Source organism: Lacerta agilis, chromosome Z (assembly GCF_009819535.1).
Source record: "Lacerta agilis isolate rLacAgi1 chromosome Z, rLacAgi1.pri, whole genome shotgun sequence".
NCBI lineage: Eukaryota > Metazoa > Chordata > Lepidosauria > Squamata > Lacertidae > Lacerta > Lacerta agilis.
Window position 1 is genome coordinate 5439315 of NC_046331.1, and position 16959 is coordinate 5456273.

Genomic DNA, 16959 nt, shown 5'->3' on the forward strand with positions numbered 1-16959 from the left:
TTGGGTACCCGTGGTCCTGCAAGGCTCGGTTTAAGGTGCATTTATAATCGCCACAAATGCAGACTGAGCCGTCTGGTTTCACCAGAGTGACAATTGGAGTTTCCCAGGTTCCCGATGTAACAGGCTCTAAAACCCCCTGCCTTACTAAACGGTCTAGTTCCTCATCAATTTTTGGTTTTAGTGCAAACGGAACACGACGTGCCTTGACTCTGATACACCATGGGGTTGATTTGTAGTGAAATCGGGGGCCCGTTATACAAGCCCAAGGTTCCATCGAAGACGGATGGAAACTCTTGGCAGAGAGATTCGAATCCGGTCTCTGGGGAAATCTGATTTAGACCTGCCACGTTTAAGCCTAACAGCCTAAACCATGCCATCCCAGAAGGCTGGTGAATGCACCCTTAGTTATAATGAGGTCCAATTTCTTTATATGATTCTTAAATTGGACCTCAACCGTGGCCATTCCTTTTAGGTTAATTGTCTTTCTCTGAAAATCACGTAATACTACAGAGGCTGGTCGGAGTGGGGAGCCCCCTTCAGGAAAAATTTCTCTAAATGTCTTCGCCAATATTATTGAATACACTGAGCTGGTACCTAGCTCCATTATGCATGGTTTCCCCTCTATTTTGACTCTCACTCTAATTTTATTGAACCTTGTGGATGTGAATTGAAATACCTTGGTTGAAGAGATTGACTGCAATTCCTCTTCTTCAAAAGCCCCATCAACGCGCTGCTTGCTGCGTGTTCCAGCGTTCCTGGAACGGCAGACCTGCACGATGTGCCCGGTTTTTCCACATCCCCGACATGTGACGTCACGGAACCTGCATGTCTTACGGTCATGTTTCCCCCAACAACTGTCGCAGGTATTACGCGGGTTGGACTGATGCTTGTCTAACGACGCACGTGTGGCTTCGGGGTGGTAGTTTCGTTTGGATCAGACCAGAGTTCGGGGTGGGAAACTGAGGAAGAGAATCACTTGGACTAGATGATCCTTGGGGTGATTCTATGATCACTTCAGAACTTTGAATGTGTTTAAACAGCTAAGGTTGGGTCATTTTACAGAGTATACATGATCTACACACAGGAAAGTAAGGGGTGTGTGAGCATTTTTTTTTTTCCTGCCAGAGGCAGTTCCCTGACAGGTTTTGGTCAGCCTGGCTGCATTAGGATTGTAATGGAATGGCATTTTCTACTTTAGACTCGCAAAAAGCATTTCTTCCCTTACATGGAACCTAAAATGACTGCAAAGTTATCATTTCCTAAAATGAGTAATCAAACAAAAATGAAACTGAAAGTAATCTTTTTAAAGCTTGTTGTTGTTGTTTAGTCATTTAGTCATGTCCGACTCTTCGTGACCCCATGGACCAGAGCACGCCAAGTTGAAGCTTACTCAGGAGTAAATTTACACATCAAAACTCATTGAAAGTGTTTGCACAGAACCAAGAAGATGGCATAAAGTCTCAAAGATGGGAAATTTTTTTTTAAAAAGAAAACCAGAGGATCTGGGCTGATATTATGAAAATGCAGTCTGTGATCATTCCTGTGACCAAATAAATCCAATTCAAAACCTGACCTTGGATAGACAATTGTTGCACATGGAAGTTCTACTTTTGACAAACAATTTGCTCTTACCGAAAGGGATGCTTGTTTCCCCTTTGGTCATACAGTCGTAATACTTCTTAGGATTCCTTTATATTCAAATGATATATTGTCTGCTTTTTATGCCCTTTACGAATAAGTGTTGAGTTCTGTGTGTGTGTGTGTGTGTGTGTGTGTGTGTGTGTGTTCATATGTATGTATGCGTATGTATGCAAACATGCATCTGGGGGTGGGGTGCCAAATTAGGTCTTTGACCCGGGTGACAGAAAGCCCAGTTTCGCCCCTGCTGGATCCTGCCCTGAAGGCTCGCTTGTCCCACAGTGTGCCCCACACTGCTTTTTTAGGCAGCGCTGGGCCTGCTGGAGGGCGGCCAGGAGGGGAGGCAATGACTGGGGTCCCTTGCAGCCCCAGTGCTGTCCAGGGCACCCCTCCCTCCTCCCATTCCTAAGCTACTCTTCCGAGTGATAACAAGTGTGTGCATTGCCTCTCCATCACCACACCAAGCTGTATCAACTCTGTTCAATAAGTTTGCGGAAAGGGATATAATGGGGGAAAGAGACAATAAAGCCCCCTGCCCCCCCCCCAGGATCTTCAGGGCTTGAATAACTTTCCTAGGCACAATTAAATGGAACACAGCACTCAAATTTAGCCTGCAGCAGGGGTCCCAATGGGGGCAATGCAATCTGAACCTGCAAAGCCTAAGCTTCCCTTCACTTTCTCTTTCTTTCTTGCTCAGAGCAACAAGGGAAAGACTGAATCATTTGGTGGAAGGGAAAGGGGAAGGGGGGAAAAAACAAGCCCAGAAACCACTGCCATCTGAACTTTAATGGCTTAGTTTCTCATAGCTGGAGGCAGCGGTTCATATGCATTCCAAACAGTGCTTTGAAAGCAAATGTACCATTTTGGAAGCTATTCTACCTGAAAAACAATATATTTCATCTACGTTGCCCCTGCATCCTCGCAGTGAACACATCAATCTGAGGGGGGTGGGTGGCAGGTTCACACATGCAAGTGAGATCTCTGGGCAGGGAGAGAAAGGGAGAGAGTCAGAAGAAGGCTGATCAATCGCAGGTGCAAACCCCCACCTCCCCGCCCTACAATAGCTTTCACTGGAGGCCCCCAAAGCATTGGGTTTGTGAATGACTGTAGGGTGGGAAGTGATTCAGGGAGATGAATCAAATCGGTCTTCTCTGGTTTTCTTTTCCCAAACTCTCCACACTACATGTGGAGGTTCAGCCCTGCCCAGACCTCAAACCCGGCAACTCCTCATGGTGGTTAAGAAGAGCCTTGCTGGATCAAGGAAAGCTTGCACAGAAAATGAGGCAAGATAGAGGCTGCTGACCTATTACGCACATCATGCTGCAGCAAAACTTCCACAGAGCAATTTTCTGTAAGGCACGGGTGATGCATGTGCATATGCCTGGCTCCTGTTGGAGTTTTGTAAATATATTGCAGCTGTGTGCAGAAAGAAAGAAAGAAAGAAAACCTGGTAAGACTGCTGGTTGAAATGATAAAGAAAACCCAAGGTTTATTGTTGAATGACAAACTAAGCCATTTCTGCATAAAGGCTTTATATGTGGCCAGTATGGAGCCAGTAAGTGAAAACTAGCACATGCAAACAACAAATACTGAGTAAAACTTAGAGAAGAAGCAGGAATGAAGTAAAGCATCAATCAATTTATCAAGCAATCATTTTATTTGTATGCCACCCTTCCAAAGCAAAAACTGTGCTGAAGGTGGCTTACAACATATAAAAAATAATAAAAGCAGGAAGAAGAGGAGGAGGAGGAGGAGGAGGAGGAGGAGTTTGGATTTGATATCCCGCTTTATCACCACCCGATATCTAAATATCTGTATCTCATACACATGCACACGGGCTGATCAGTGGAACCAATCAAAAGCATGTGGGGAAGGAAGATGCACAGACAGATGGAGAAACAAAGGAAGGAAGGAAGGAAGGAAGGAAGGGGAGGAGGAGGGGGAAGAGGAGGAGGAGGAGGGGGAGGAGGAGGAGAAGAAGGAGAAGAAGAAGAAGGAGAAGAAGAAGAAGGGGGAGGGGGGGAGTTTGGGTTTGATATCCCGCTTTATTACTACCCGAAGGAGTCTCAAAGCGGCTAACATTCTCCTTTCCCTTCCTCCCCCACAACAAACACTCTGTGAGGCGAGTGGGGCTGAGAGACTTCAGAGAAGTGTGACTAGCCCAAGGTCACCCAGCAGCTGCATGTGGAGGAGCAGAGACGCGAACCCGGTTCCCCAGATTATGAGTCTACCACTCCTAACCACTGCACCACATCAAGAAGCACGCAAACTGTACAAGCTCCATATACAGTAGTGCCCCACTAGACGAATGCCTCGCTAGACGAAAGGCATTCGCTAGCGAAAGGCTGTCTCGCAAGACGAATTTTCCTATGGGCTTGCCTCGCAAGACAAATCCCCCCCCCCGTCAAACCGCTATTCTCCCGTTGGTGCTTCGCAAGGCAAAAAATTCACTATACGACAGCACTCGCAGAACAAATTATTTTCGTCTTGCGAGGCACCACTGTAAAGATCATAATATCCAAAATAAAAATACTACAACAGAATAACAGCAACAACAACAACAGCACCCCAAAACAATGTAGCAGCCTGGAATTCAGCAAGCTATTTTATCAACAAGTAGTTACTACATGAGAAGGAATCAGTGAGGTGGAAGAACAGGTTGGCTTTTTGTCTACTGTCCACCCCCACTGGTTTGGGGGTTGCTTTACTCCCAACAAATCCAGCATCCCCAGCTGTCTGTTTTCACTGGTAGATTAAGAACATAACAGCCCTTCCATATCAGACTACAGGCCCATCTACTCCAGTACCATGTTCTCACAGTGGACAACCAGATGCCTATAAGAAGCCCACAAGAAGGACCTGAGTGCAATCATGTTCTTCCCACTTGCAACTCCCAACAACTGGTATTCAATGGCATACTGTCTCTGACAGTGAAAGGAGTTCATATCATCGGATAAGGTCAAGAAGAGAGGAGTAGTAATATATGCAAAGGAGAAATATAGCCCAAGACAGCTATTTAAAGATGAAGAAGGGAGATACATCGCAATTGAAATTAACGTACAAGGCGAAAAAATTTTGATTCTGGGACTTTATGCACCAAATGATGGAAAGTCGATTTTTTACAAGAATATACATGATCTGCTGTTGGACTATTTGGAATACAAATTAATTTGCCTTGGTGACTTTAATGGTGCAGTTTCCACATTAATGGATAGATCTCAAAGAACTAAATTAACGAATGGTGGGAAACTCCCAAAGACTCTTTTTGAAATGGTGGACAATTTGAATCTGGTGGACTCTTGGAGGTTAAAAAATCCCACCGAAACAGAGGCAACTTATTTCAGTGAACCCCAGCAGTCATGGTCGAGGATAGATTACATTTGGATCTCGAATGAATTGGCTCCAAAAATACAAAAGGCGGAAATCGGCCCAAAAACTTTTTCAGACCATAATCCGGTACAGCTAAATTTAAAAATGATTTCCAAGGATTCTTTTAGATGGAGAATGGATGACGCTTTGATGAGAGACACCAAGCTAGTAGAAAGAGCGGTGAAAAAGATGAAAGAGTACTTTCAAATCAATTGGAACTCTGAAGTGGAGAAGAGGATTGTTTGGGATGCAAGTAAAGCGGTAATGAGAGGATTCCTCATAAGTGAAAAAGCAAAAAAGAAGAAACTACAAAATGCGGAAATGGAGAGATTGTTGAAATTAATCAAAGAAAAGGAAAAAGAACTAAGAGGACATCCCAAATGTGTCAAAATTCAAAAAGAAATTAAATACTTGCAATCCCAATATGCGAATATTATGAATCAAGACATTGAATGGAAAGTGAAAATGATGAAGCAAAGAACATTTGAATCTGCAAATAAATGTGGAAAACTACTAGCTTGGCAACTAAAGAAAAGACAAAAGGCGAATGTCATCAGTAATTTGGCAGTAAATGGAAAAAATATAGAGAACCCGGAAGAAATCAGATGGTGTTTTCAGAAATTTTACAAGCAGTTGTACAAGGAGGAGAAGATAGAAGAAGCAGAGATAGACCGATTTCTGGAAAAAAATGGATTGCAAAAAGTCCCAGAGGAAAAACTAATAACCCTCAACCTCCCAATATCGACTCAAGAGATAGAGGATGCAATTAACAATATGCAATTGGGGAAGGCCCCAGGACCTGATGGATTAACAGCAAAGTACTACAAGATTTTGAAAGATTGGCTATCGCAGCCGTTGAAAGAAATTTGCAACAAAATTCTAGAAGGAGATAGGGCACCAGAGACGTGGAAAGAAGCCTTCATCACACTGATTCCAAAACCAGATACGGACAAGACTCTAATGAAAAATTATCGTCCAATATCCCTTTTGAATGTGGATTATAAAATTTTCGCAAATGTTTTGGCTACAAGGTTGAAAAGAGTGCTGAAAGATTATATACATAAAGACCAAGCAGGTTTCTTACCAGGAAGACAAATAAGTAATAACACAAGAATTATTGTGGACATATTAGAAAAACTGGAGAGAAACATAAATATAGATGCGGCACTATTGTTTATTGATGCAGAGAAAGCATTTGACAAAGTATCTTGGACATTTATAAAAAAGAATTTGGAAAAGATGGGAGTTGGAGAAAAATTTCTAAATGGCATCAAGGCCATTTACACAGAACAAAGAGCAAAGGTAATAGTAAACAGTGTGATATCGGAGGAAATTGAAGTTGAGAAAGGAACAAGACAAGGGTGCCCTATCTCCCCTTTACTATTTATTACGGTCCTGGAAGTCCTCCTAAATATGCTACGAAAAAATAAACAGATAAAAGGAATTAGAGTGGGAGAGAAAGAATACAAATTACGCGCCTTTGCAGATGATTTGATGTTATCCCTACAGGAACCGGAAAGCAGTGTCCCCAAAGCCTTGGAATTAATTGAACAATTTGGACTTGTAGCTGGCTTCAAACTAAATAAGCAGAAAACCAAAATCTTAGGTAAAAATTTGAGTGCAGAACAGATACAAAGATTACAAGAAGGCACTGGCCTTAATTTTGTTAAAAATGTAAAATATCTAGGTATCAATCTCACAGCAAAAAATCTGAACCTGTACAAGGATAATTATGAAAAACTGTGGATAGAGATAAAGAAAGATATGGAAATATGGACAAGATTGAAACTGTCGTTAATGGGAAGAATAGCAGTGGTTAAAATGAATGTCCTACCAAGGATGCTGTTTTTATTCCAAGCCATACCAATTTTGGATAAACTGGATTGCTTTAAGAAATGGCAAAAGGACCTATCGAAGTTTATATGGCAGGGCAAAAAGCCTAGAATCAAGTTTAAGATTTTAACAGACTCTAAAGAGAGAGGAGGCTTTGCCCTGCCGGATTTAAGACTTTATTTTGAAGCAGCGGCCTTTTGCTGGTTGAAGGATTGGTTTAAATTAGACAACGTGGACGTGTTGGACTTGGAAGGACACGATAACATGTTCGGTTGGCATGCATACCTTTGGTATGACAAGGTTAAAATTCACAGAACTTTTAAGACTCATATAGTTAGAAAATCCCTGTACCAGGTTTGGACTAGATATAAAGACTTATTGGAGAGAAAGACTCCTAGATGGATTTCACCCGTGGAGGCCAAGGCCTATAAGAGACCGAATATGCCTGCAAATTGGTTACGATATATGGACATATTGCAGCGGGAAGGGGACTCATTTAAGTTAAAAAGCTATGACCAAGTGAAAAGTCAGGTCCCCGATTGGCTGCAATATCACCAGGTGTATGAAACATTTAAAATGGACAAAAAAATTGGTTTTCAAGTAGAAAAATCAAAACTGGAAACAGAACTGATTGAATCGAACTCTAAGAACCTTTCCAAAATGTATAATCTTTTGCTAGAGTGGCATACAAAAGATGAATTGGTTAAATCGACAATGATAGATTGGGCGAAAGACGTGGGACACAGTATTATGATGGATGACTGGGAGAGATTGTGGCAGAAAGGTATCAAATTTACTGCTTGTAATAGTTTAAGAGAAAACATAATGAAAATGGTATACAGATGGTATTTGACACCAGTCAAGATAGCTAAGATGAATACCAAAATGTCAGATGTATGTTGGAAATGTAAACATGCAAAAGGTACCTTTTTTCATATGTGGTGGTTGTGCCCAGGGGTAAATGCTTTCTGGGATAAGATTTATAACGAGCTTAAAAAGGTAATGAAAGTTACCTTTAGTAAGAAACCAGAGGCATTTCTTCTGAGCATAACCAATGAAGAGATTCCCAGTCAGGATAAAATGTTTTTCATGTATGCCACAACAGCAGCTAGAATCTTATTGGCAAGAACCTGGAAAGGTGAAGAGATTCCAACAGTGGAAGAATGGCAGATGAAGCTGATGGACTATATGGAACTCGCAGAACTGACCGCCAGAATCCGGGACCAGAGGGAGGAGAAGGTGTCACAGGATTGGAAAAAATTTAAAGACTATTTAGTTAAATCAGTAAAATTGAATATTTGAGCAGAATTAAGCAGAAGATCGGCTTTAGTAGGTTTATGTTATATAAAATTGTTTCGAAGAAACTTTTTTGTGCGAATGATTTAATTGTTAAAAAAGTATTTTAAGATTTGGTGTTTAAGATATGGTTTATATTTGATTAGGTATTCGATTAAGTAAAGCTAAGTGTATCAAAAATATGGTAAATGTTAATGGAATAAGATATAAAGCTACCTAGAACATATATATGATTTTGAAGACAGTGGAGGGAACGGGGGAAGTCCCCCGAATAGAGAAGATTGTAATAAGAAAACTACAAAGATAAGTGTTGGTTAAGGTTTGTATATGTGTTTATTTTATGTTCGCGTATATTGTTATTGTTTTTATTGTGTTTATGTATTGTGTTTTTATAGTGTTTATGTTGGTGTTTATGCTATGTTATTCTTTTCTTTGTTTTAATGGAAAAATAATAAAAAATCTCATAAAAAAAAGAAAGGAGAACCCCGATAGCCTTAACCTTAATTACTTTGTCTAACATTTTTTGAAAGCCACCCATGCTGACAGCTTCCACCAGAGGCGGCTGTGCACTCCCCCTCCCTCTCAGCCAGCCCAGGGGCAGCCGTAAGGAGAATGAGCTGCTGCCACTGTCGCAGCTTACCTTGATGAGGGAACTTGTCATGGGGGCGCCTGGTTGAGCAGGAACCCACATGCCCTAGACGTCTATACTGACAGTGGCCCTGGAGAGCTGTTGGGTGTAGAATGATATCCTTTCCCTAGGACTTACGGTCTCATAGGTTCTCCCACCTTCCCACTCATCACCCCCAGGGCCCCAGGATCACACCAGGAAGCAGTGGCACCATCTGGGGGGGGGGGCAAGGCAGTGACCCCCACCAAAAAAATTCAAAAAGGGGGCCAGGCCTGTTCTGTATATAAAAATAAATTTTGATGATATGCGAAGAAGCAGAGTAGCTTACTTAGCTCCCTAGCTGTAAGCTACTCTGCTTCTTCGCATATCATCAAAATTTATTTTGATAGCTTCTTTGTAAAGACTATACAGTGATAGATAGCTTCTTTGTAAAGACTATACAGGGATGCAGGTGGCGCTGTGGCCTAAACCACTAAGCCTAGGGCTTGCCGATCAGAAGGTCGGCAGTTCGAATCCCTGTGACGGGGTGAGCTCCAGTTGCCAAGTCCCTGCTCCTGCCAACCTAGCAGTTCGAAATCACATCAAGTGCAACTAGATAAATAGGTACCACTCCGGCGGCAAGGTAAATGGCATTTCCATGCACTGCTCGGGTTCACCAGAAGCAGCTTAGTCATGCTGGAAGCTGTCTGCTGACAAACACAGTTCCCTTGGCCTATAGAGCGAGATGAGTGCGCAACCCCAGAGTTGTCCACGACTGGACCTAACCGTCAGGGGTACCTTTACCTTTACCTAGCTACACGTAGGGCTACTCAGGAGAAGGCGGAAGTACATGGCAGCATCTCCCAGATCAGGGCCTGGTTGAAAGCCAGTAAGTGGTGGCGCCCCCAGCTGCTATATAAGCTCCCAGTTTGGGCTGCTCCGTCGCTGATGCAACAGCTCTCTTGCAAATTTAGCCTGCCAGGATGGAGAGCAGGGTTTATCCTTGGCACAAGCTGATATCTACCATTAGGGCATGACTTTTGAGGCAGTAACCCAGGTCCAGGATCAGCAAGAGCCTGCCACCACACCCTGCATATAAAGGAGCAGATGAATGTAAGACCATTAACGCTGTTGTCTGTGGGTATCCATTTGCCTCCATCTCATAACAGAAATAACTGTTTTTGATTCCCACTCTAGAACCATAGAATTGTAGAGTTGGAAGGGACCCAAGGGTCATCCAGTACAACCCCCTGCAATTGAGGAATCTCAACTAAAGCATCCATGGCGGATGGCATCCATCACAGATGATCAAGTCTCTGAAAGGAGACTTCGATGAATTTCCCTCTCACTCATTTTTCCAATAAGGAATTCATCCTCCAAATGGTCACCCAAGTACAAGGAACAATGTATTGGGGAGAGTGCCAGAATGGCAATGATAGTGATATAGCATGTTCTTGGGCATAGAGACATAGCCACCTTGTGCTGTCAGAGCATTGGTCCATCTAGCTATGGCCCTTGCTCTAAAGAAGCGGGAGGGTGCTGGTTTTAGATGGAACTTTGGTCAGGTCCCTCAAGTTCCTACTTATGTACTACCCATGATTGTTATGTTCTACCTGCACTGTCAGAGGCAGTACATCTCTGAATGCCTGTTTCAAGGGGAATGCTGTTGAACTAAGGCTCTGCTTTGTGGCTTCCTGCCACTGCAAGAACAGGAAGTTGATGGGGGGCGCTCTGCTTATATTCCTTTATGTTCTAGTGGTCAGTCATACAGCTCCAACACTGTTTTGCAGTGGCTGTCAAGGCCAGCTGTCAGGGTGCCAGGCAGAGGTTTTCGCCAGAGACTGGACCTCGGGTCTTGTCTATGCAGGGTAGGTGCTATCCAACTGAGCAACAAGCCCTCCAAGAACAAGTTGAAATATATGCTTTGTATGGTTTGAGGAAGGGAGTATGTGAGAAGGGATGGACAGTCAAATAGCCAGTCATTTGAAGAGGTGAGACGTCAGCTGCATAAGCATAATGGCTCCGTGGTGTTGCCCTGGCAACTGTAGCCTCCAAGACGATGCAATCAAATTTGGGGAAGAATGAAATGAGAAATGACAGAGGGGACGGGAAACAGAGATATAGCGCATGCAGGCTGCCACAGAACAGATTCAGGCAGCAAGACATTATTCCAAGCAATTACACTAAGCATCATCTTGTATTTGCCAGCTAATTACAGAATATTATTTGGAGCCCACTGTCCATCCGTGCCAGCCGCCCCTTGCTCTCTGGGCTTCGTCAAAGCCTCAGGAATGACATTCTCATTAACCTGGCTGTGTTTGATCTGTTGCTACATCTCCACTTGGCACAAGCCCAACTAGAACTGAGCTGTCCCCTTTGTAACACATCACCACATCCTCTGCTGGTTCTTCTCCTGCTACCCCCTTCTCCCTAGTGTGCAATTTGTACAAAAGAGAGGGCCCAGTGTTATGGGAAATCACACCCTTTAGAGCCGAAATCTCTTCCCTCAAATTAAAATTATTCAGGGAGCTGGGTGGGGTCACCCAGTGATGTGGTCCTCTGTACATGCACAGGAGCCATCTTTAATATTAATTCCCTCAATCCAATGCTGAATAGAAGCACTGGAAAGATACCTCAAAGTGAAGCTCCATATTAAGAAGAGTTTGGATTTGATATCCCGCTTTTCACTACCCTAGGGAGTCTCAAAGCGGCTAACATTCTCCTTTCCCTTCCTCCCCCACAACAAACACTCTGTGAGGTGAGTGGGGCTGAGAGACTTCAGAGAAGTGTGACTAGCCCAAGGTCACCCAACAGCTGCATGTGGAGGAGTGGAGACGCGAACCCGGTTCCCCAGATAACGAGTCTACCGCTCTTAACCACTACACCACACTGGCTCTGCCATATTAAGGCCTGCCTGTTTCTCTGCACATGCATGTATGTGCAAACACCACATGTAGCTGGCTGCTGGAAAAGGGCTTGAGTTCTCTCCTGACCCTCCGCTCTCACAGTGTGGCTTCACTGGGTTAAGAATCAGAGAGCACACACCTGACATTAGAAATGTTAGAGCCCCGGTGGATCAGGCTTGCTCTCCAGATACCTATGGGGAACCCAGAAGCAGGACCTGAGTGCAACAGCAAATCTCCCCCCTTGTGATTCCCAGAAACTAGTACAGTCATACCTTGGTTCTTGAACGCCTTGGTACTCGTCCATTTTTACTCCCAAACGCTGCAAACCCAGAAGTGAGTGCTCCGGTTTGCAAGCGTTCTTTGGAAGCCGAATGCCCAACGCGGCTTCCATGGCTTTCGACTGAGCGAAGGAAGCTCCTGCACCCAATTGGAAGCCGTGCCTTGGTTTTCGAACATTTTCGGAAGTCGAACAGTCTTCCAGAACAGATTCCGTTCGAGAACCAAGGTACAACTGTATTCAGAGGCATACTGCCTCTGATACTGGAGGCAGAGCGAAGCCATCATTGCTAGTAGCCATCGATAACCCTCTCCTCCATGAATTTTTCTAATCTTCATATAAAGCCATCCATGTTTTTGGCCATCACTACATCATGTGAGCAAATTCCATAGTTTAATTATGTCCTGTGTGAGGAAGTATTTTATTTTGTCTGTCCTGAATCTTACACCATTCAGCTTCATAGAATGTCCATGAATTCTAATATTATGAAAAAATATTAATTCCCAGCCACATTCTCCATGCCCTGCATAATTTTATACACCCTTATACACGTTTCTCATCTAGTCTCTAAATTAAAAGGCCCCAAGAGATGTAACTTTTCCTCCTAGGTTAGCTGCTCCAATCCCTTCATCATTTGTGTTGCCCTTTTCTGAACATTTCCCAGCTCTCAAATATCCTCTTTGAAGTGAGGCAGCCAACACTGTACACGGTTTCCAAGTGTGATTGTGCCATAGATTTGCAAAGCAGCTTTGTAGCATCTGTAGTTTCAATCCTATTCCCCTAGAATGGAATTTCTCTTTCTCACATCTACTGCAACAGAGGGTTGATAGCATCACTGAACTATCCACCACAACCCCCCCCCCCAAGGTCTTATTCCTGGTGTCTCTGTTGGTTTACAACCTACAAGCATGTATGTAAAATTCAGATTTATTTCTTTATCAGATTTATTTTTTGGCAAGAAAGATCTTGGGCCTCCCTAATGGGACAATGGCGGCCCAATTGAGAATGGAACTGGGTCTACCATCCATCGTAGCAAGAGCCCATATCAGGATAATTACCTTCTACAAATCACTTGCTGAAACTCCAAATTCTCTATTAGCTAAACAAGCCTTCTTAGCCTTCACTGGCAGCAGCACCTGGTCAAGGGGCATGGAGACCATCTGTGATCGCTACTCCCTTCCAGATTTCGCCACCCTATCCTCATGGGACAAAGACAAAATTCGCGACTGGATTCTTGCTAGGGACGCTGCCCTTGATCAAGAACTATCTAATGTAGCCAGACTCTCCATGTGGTTCCACCGTGTGAAGGTATTTAGATCTCTGGCCCACTATTTGAGTGATCTGATAAATCCTACGCTAAGAAGGGCCTTTACACTAGCTCGACTTCATGCCATCCCCACAGCATTCTTACAGGGTGTATTTTCCAATACTCCTCTGGATCTTCGACTCTGCCCATGCAACAAGGGAAAGATAGAGGACTTTATTCACTTCTTCCTCTACTGCCCACTATATGCCTCAATAAGACCTAGGCTTCTCCCTCTAATCCCGCCGACTATCGCCAGGGATGATGACCGCATGAAATACTTACTGGCGGATGCCAACCCCTTGATTTCACGTGTTGTGGCCATCTATACATTACAGGCCCTGAAACTCAGGACCACCTTTTCGGCTAACTTGCCTTAGCCTTAGTCCTATGTATCTTCCTGACATGGACACTGATGTCATGCCCTGCTATTGTTCTCTATTTTCTCTGTATTATCCAGCACGATTTTACATCTAATGTTTTAACTGTATCTGTAGTATTCTTTGTATAATCGCGCCAGGCCACTGCCTGGTCTTTTACTATGTGCTATGGCCATATGGCTACTGCAATAAATAAATTGATTTATATTGCCCCAGTGTACATCTCTTTGCACTTGCATTGGATTGGATTTGCCATTTAACTGCCTGTCCAAACAGTTCTGAGAGATCCTTCTGCAGTGTGTTGCTGCTGTGGGAAGTGGCAGGAAAAAGTCTGCAGTATGGTTCTAGAGCAATTTTGGAAGTCGTGCCTGCTTCAGGCAGCCTGGCTAGCATCATGAAAATAAATGTAAAAAGGGAAGCTCTGGGTTTATCCACACATATCCTTGCCCGGCACTTTCTGGGGGAGGAAGGGAAAGGAGACTGTTAGCCGCTTTGAGACTCCTTCGGGTAGTGAAAATCGGGATATCAAATCCAAACTCTTCTTCTTCTTCTTTCTAGACACAGGTCTCTACTTTCAAGCTTTTCTTTTTGCCCTGGTGCTTTCCACACCAAAAAATGCTCTTTACTGCTGAATTGGAGCAAATGTCAATCCATTGAAAACCCGAATTGCTATTTGCTCCAGTTCAGTGGTAAGGATTGGGTTTTTGTGGAGAAAGCAATTGGGGGGGGAACACACACTCAGACATGAACTAGGAAAGTTACAGGTAGGTAGCCGTGTTGGTCTTCCTTATTACAAAGGAATTTCAGAAATAGACTGGAAAGAGAAGTTGCTGAATTGCAACTTATTACCAAACTTAAAACCATGGAGAGACCTGGTCTGAATAGAGACATTGGATTCTTATCTCATTATACATGACAAAGCTATCTCTAGCCATCTCACCCCTTGCTTTTTTCCTGTAAGACCTATTGCAGTCATTAACAGTCGTCAACAGGTTTTCCACACCTATCAGCCGATCACCCATTCCCACCACCCTTCTGAGCAATACCCCTCCCCACTCTCTCACCATATATAAGGGTCTGGTGACTTCTGTTTCAGTGTATCTGAAGAAGTGTGCATGCACACGAAAGCTCATACCAAGAACAAACTTAGCTGGTCTCTAAGGTGCTACTGGGAGGATTTTTTTATTTTCATTTTTTTATGAACTAGGAAAGTGCAGGCCTGTGCCTAGAAAGCCCTCACTGAGCTGTTCTTGAATCTGCTAGTGGCTTTAAAAGTCAGGGAGAAGACTGGCCCTGGGTATTATATATATATATATATATATATATATATATATATATATATATATATATATATATATATACAGCAACCCATACAGTTTTCAGAATTTGATGTTATTGTTTAACCCTCTGGCAATCCTGAAGATTATCCTAAATCTACTAAATTGGGTAGGGGAGGGGGTAATCACAGGTGATCACTCCCTCATCTGCTGCAAGCCCAAGAAATTGATGAGTCTGTAACTGCTCCAGCCATATGGCTTGGAATGGGCATTTACTGTTCTGCTGTCTCCATCACTAGATGCTGACAGCCCTTTATCCCAGGCCTAGAGTGTTAATCCCATCACCTTCTGTGGCTTCGGAATAATTTTTCCCCTGGTGCACAAACCTCTCAGATACATATTCTTCCCTCTTGCCACTAGTAACAGAGAATGTGTGTGTGGGCGGGGAAACATGCTAGGAACTGAATTAACACTGGCAGGGGTCCAAGACCTGGTGATGGCGGGGGGGGGGGGGAGAGGTGCCTGTGGCACTTGGACAAATGTAAAGACTTTGGGTTTGCAAGCAAGGGAAGTGGCAGACATACATGGAAGAATCTGCTCTTGCCAGCTGGGGCACAGGGAGGCAATCTTAATTTGAATCGCTTGCAGGCTTAGCAGCTCAGCAGAAGGAAATCACTGGAAAATCCATCCAGTGCAGAAGTAATTCTCATCATTAGGAAACAAGATAGTCTTGTGTTGTCTGCAGTGCTGAGGCTGGTGCTGCAGACAAAGGAAAGTGCTGGCCGTAAATGATGTGCTTCTCTTTGTCCTTTTATCTATCTAACCGTTGCCTTTCTTCTTTTACACTTTGGGAGAAACTGCTCCTGCTGGAATTCTCCCCCTGCTCTGTGAGGCAATGATGCAAGCAGCAGGTACCATTGCCCGCTGTACAGGTCCGGTCTCCTACGAGGTAGGGTTGGAGGGGGGGTCTGGTTTGGAAGAGATACCTTGACCAGATCAGAACCAGGACACCTCCGAACAGGGAACTTCAAGCAGAACCAGAGGATAGAGAAATGGGTACTTTGGGAGAATCTGTGCCCAGGCCAGGGTGGGAACCAGATGGGTTGCAGGTGACCGAGTTACCCCAGCGAGGTGACTTCAGGCCGGAGTCCTCAATGGTGCCATTGGCCATGACCCCTTCAGAGCTGGCCTCCCCACTTAGACCGCAGGTACCGGAGGAACCTCCTAGGTCACCCATTCGGGCACAGGAACCACGACGGTCCCAGCGGGAGCGGAAAAGGCCAGCACACTTTGATGACTATGTTTGTTCCTTTTGTTAGGAAGTTGGGGGGAGGAGTGTTATGTATTGGGTTTAACACATGTTATGATTCTAACCAATCGTAGAAGCGTAGGTGGACGAAAGTTCTAATGGCAAGCTCTGTCAACTGTCACCTGCCAACTGGCAGTTCTTGTTGGGGCTTTCAGAGTGTGTTCTTGTTTTAATATGGGAGTGAGCTGTTGAATAAACGAAGTTACATTGGGCTTCTGACTATTCCTGAATATTTAATATTTAATAATATCCCTCATATTGGCTTTGGAAGCCTTAAGTACCCTGCATTGCATGCTAGACTACAAACTGTCTGCTGGACATATCCCAGAGAGAAGCAAAGAAAATTGCCTTATACTGAGTCAGACCGTTGGTCCTTCAGTACTGTTAGCAGCAGAGGTAGGGAACTCCAGGTCTCTTAAAACTCATTGCAGCACACTCCTCTCTCCAAAGGCCACACTTCCTCACTGTTTTGAACCCCAAATGTTTTTTTTCTGGGTGGAGGATAGAGAGTGGCATGGGTGTGTACAGAAACCAGCCTACTGTACAAAGGAGGGGGGGTCATTCCTGGCTCCACTCACTTCTGACACTCTTGCCACTCATTAGAGGTAGAGACAGGATGCCCAGAAGGAAATGCGGCCCTTGGGTTAAAAGGTCCCCCACTTCCGATTAACAGTATTGTCAACTAACATAGCTAGGGGAAGTTCTAACTAACTTGGGTGTAAGTGCAACAAGGAAACTGCCCTCTACCAAATCAGACCATTGGT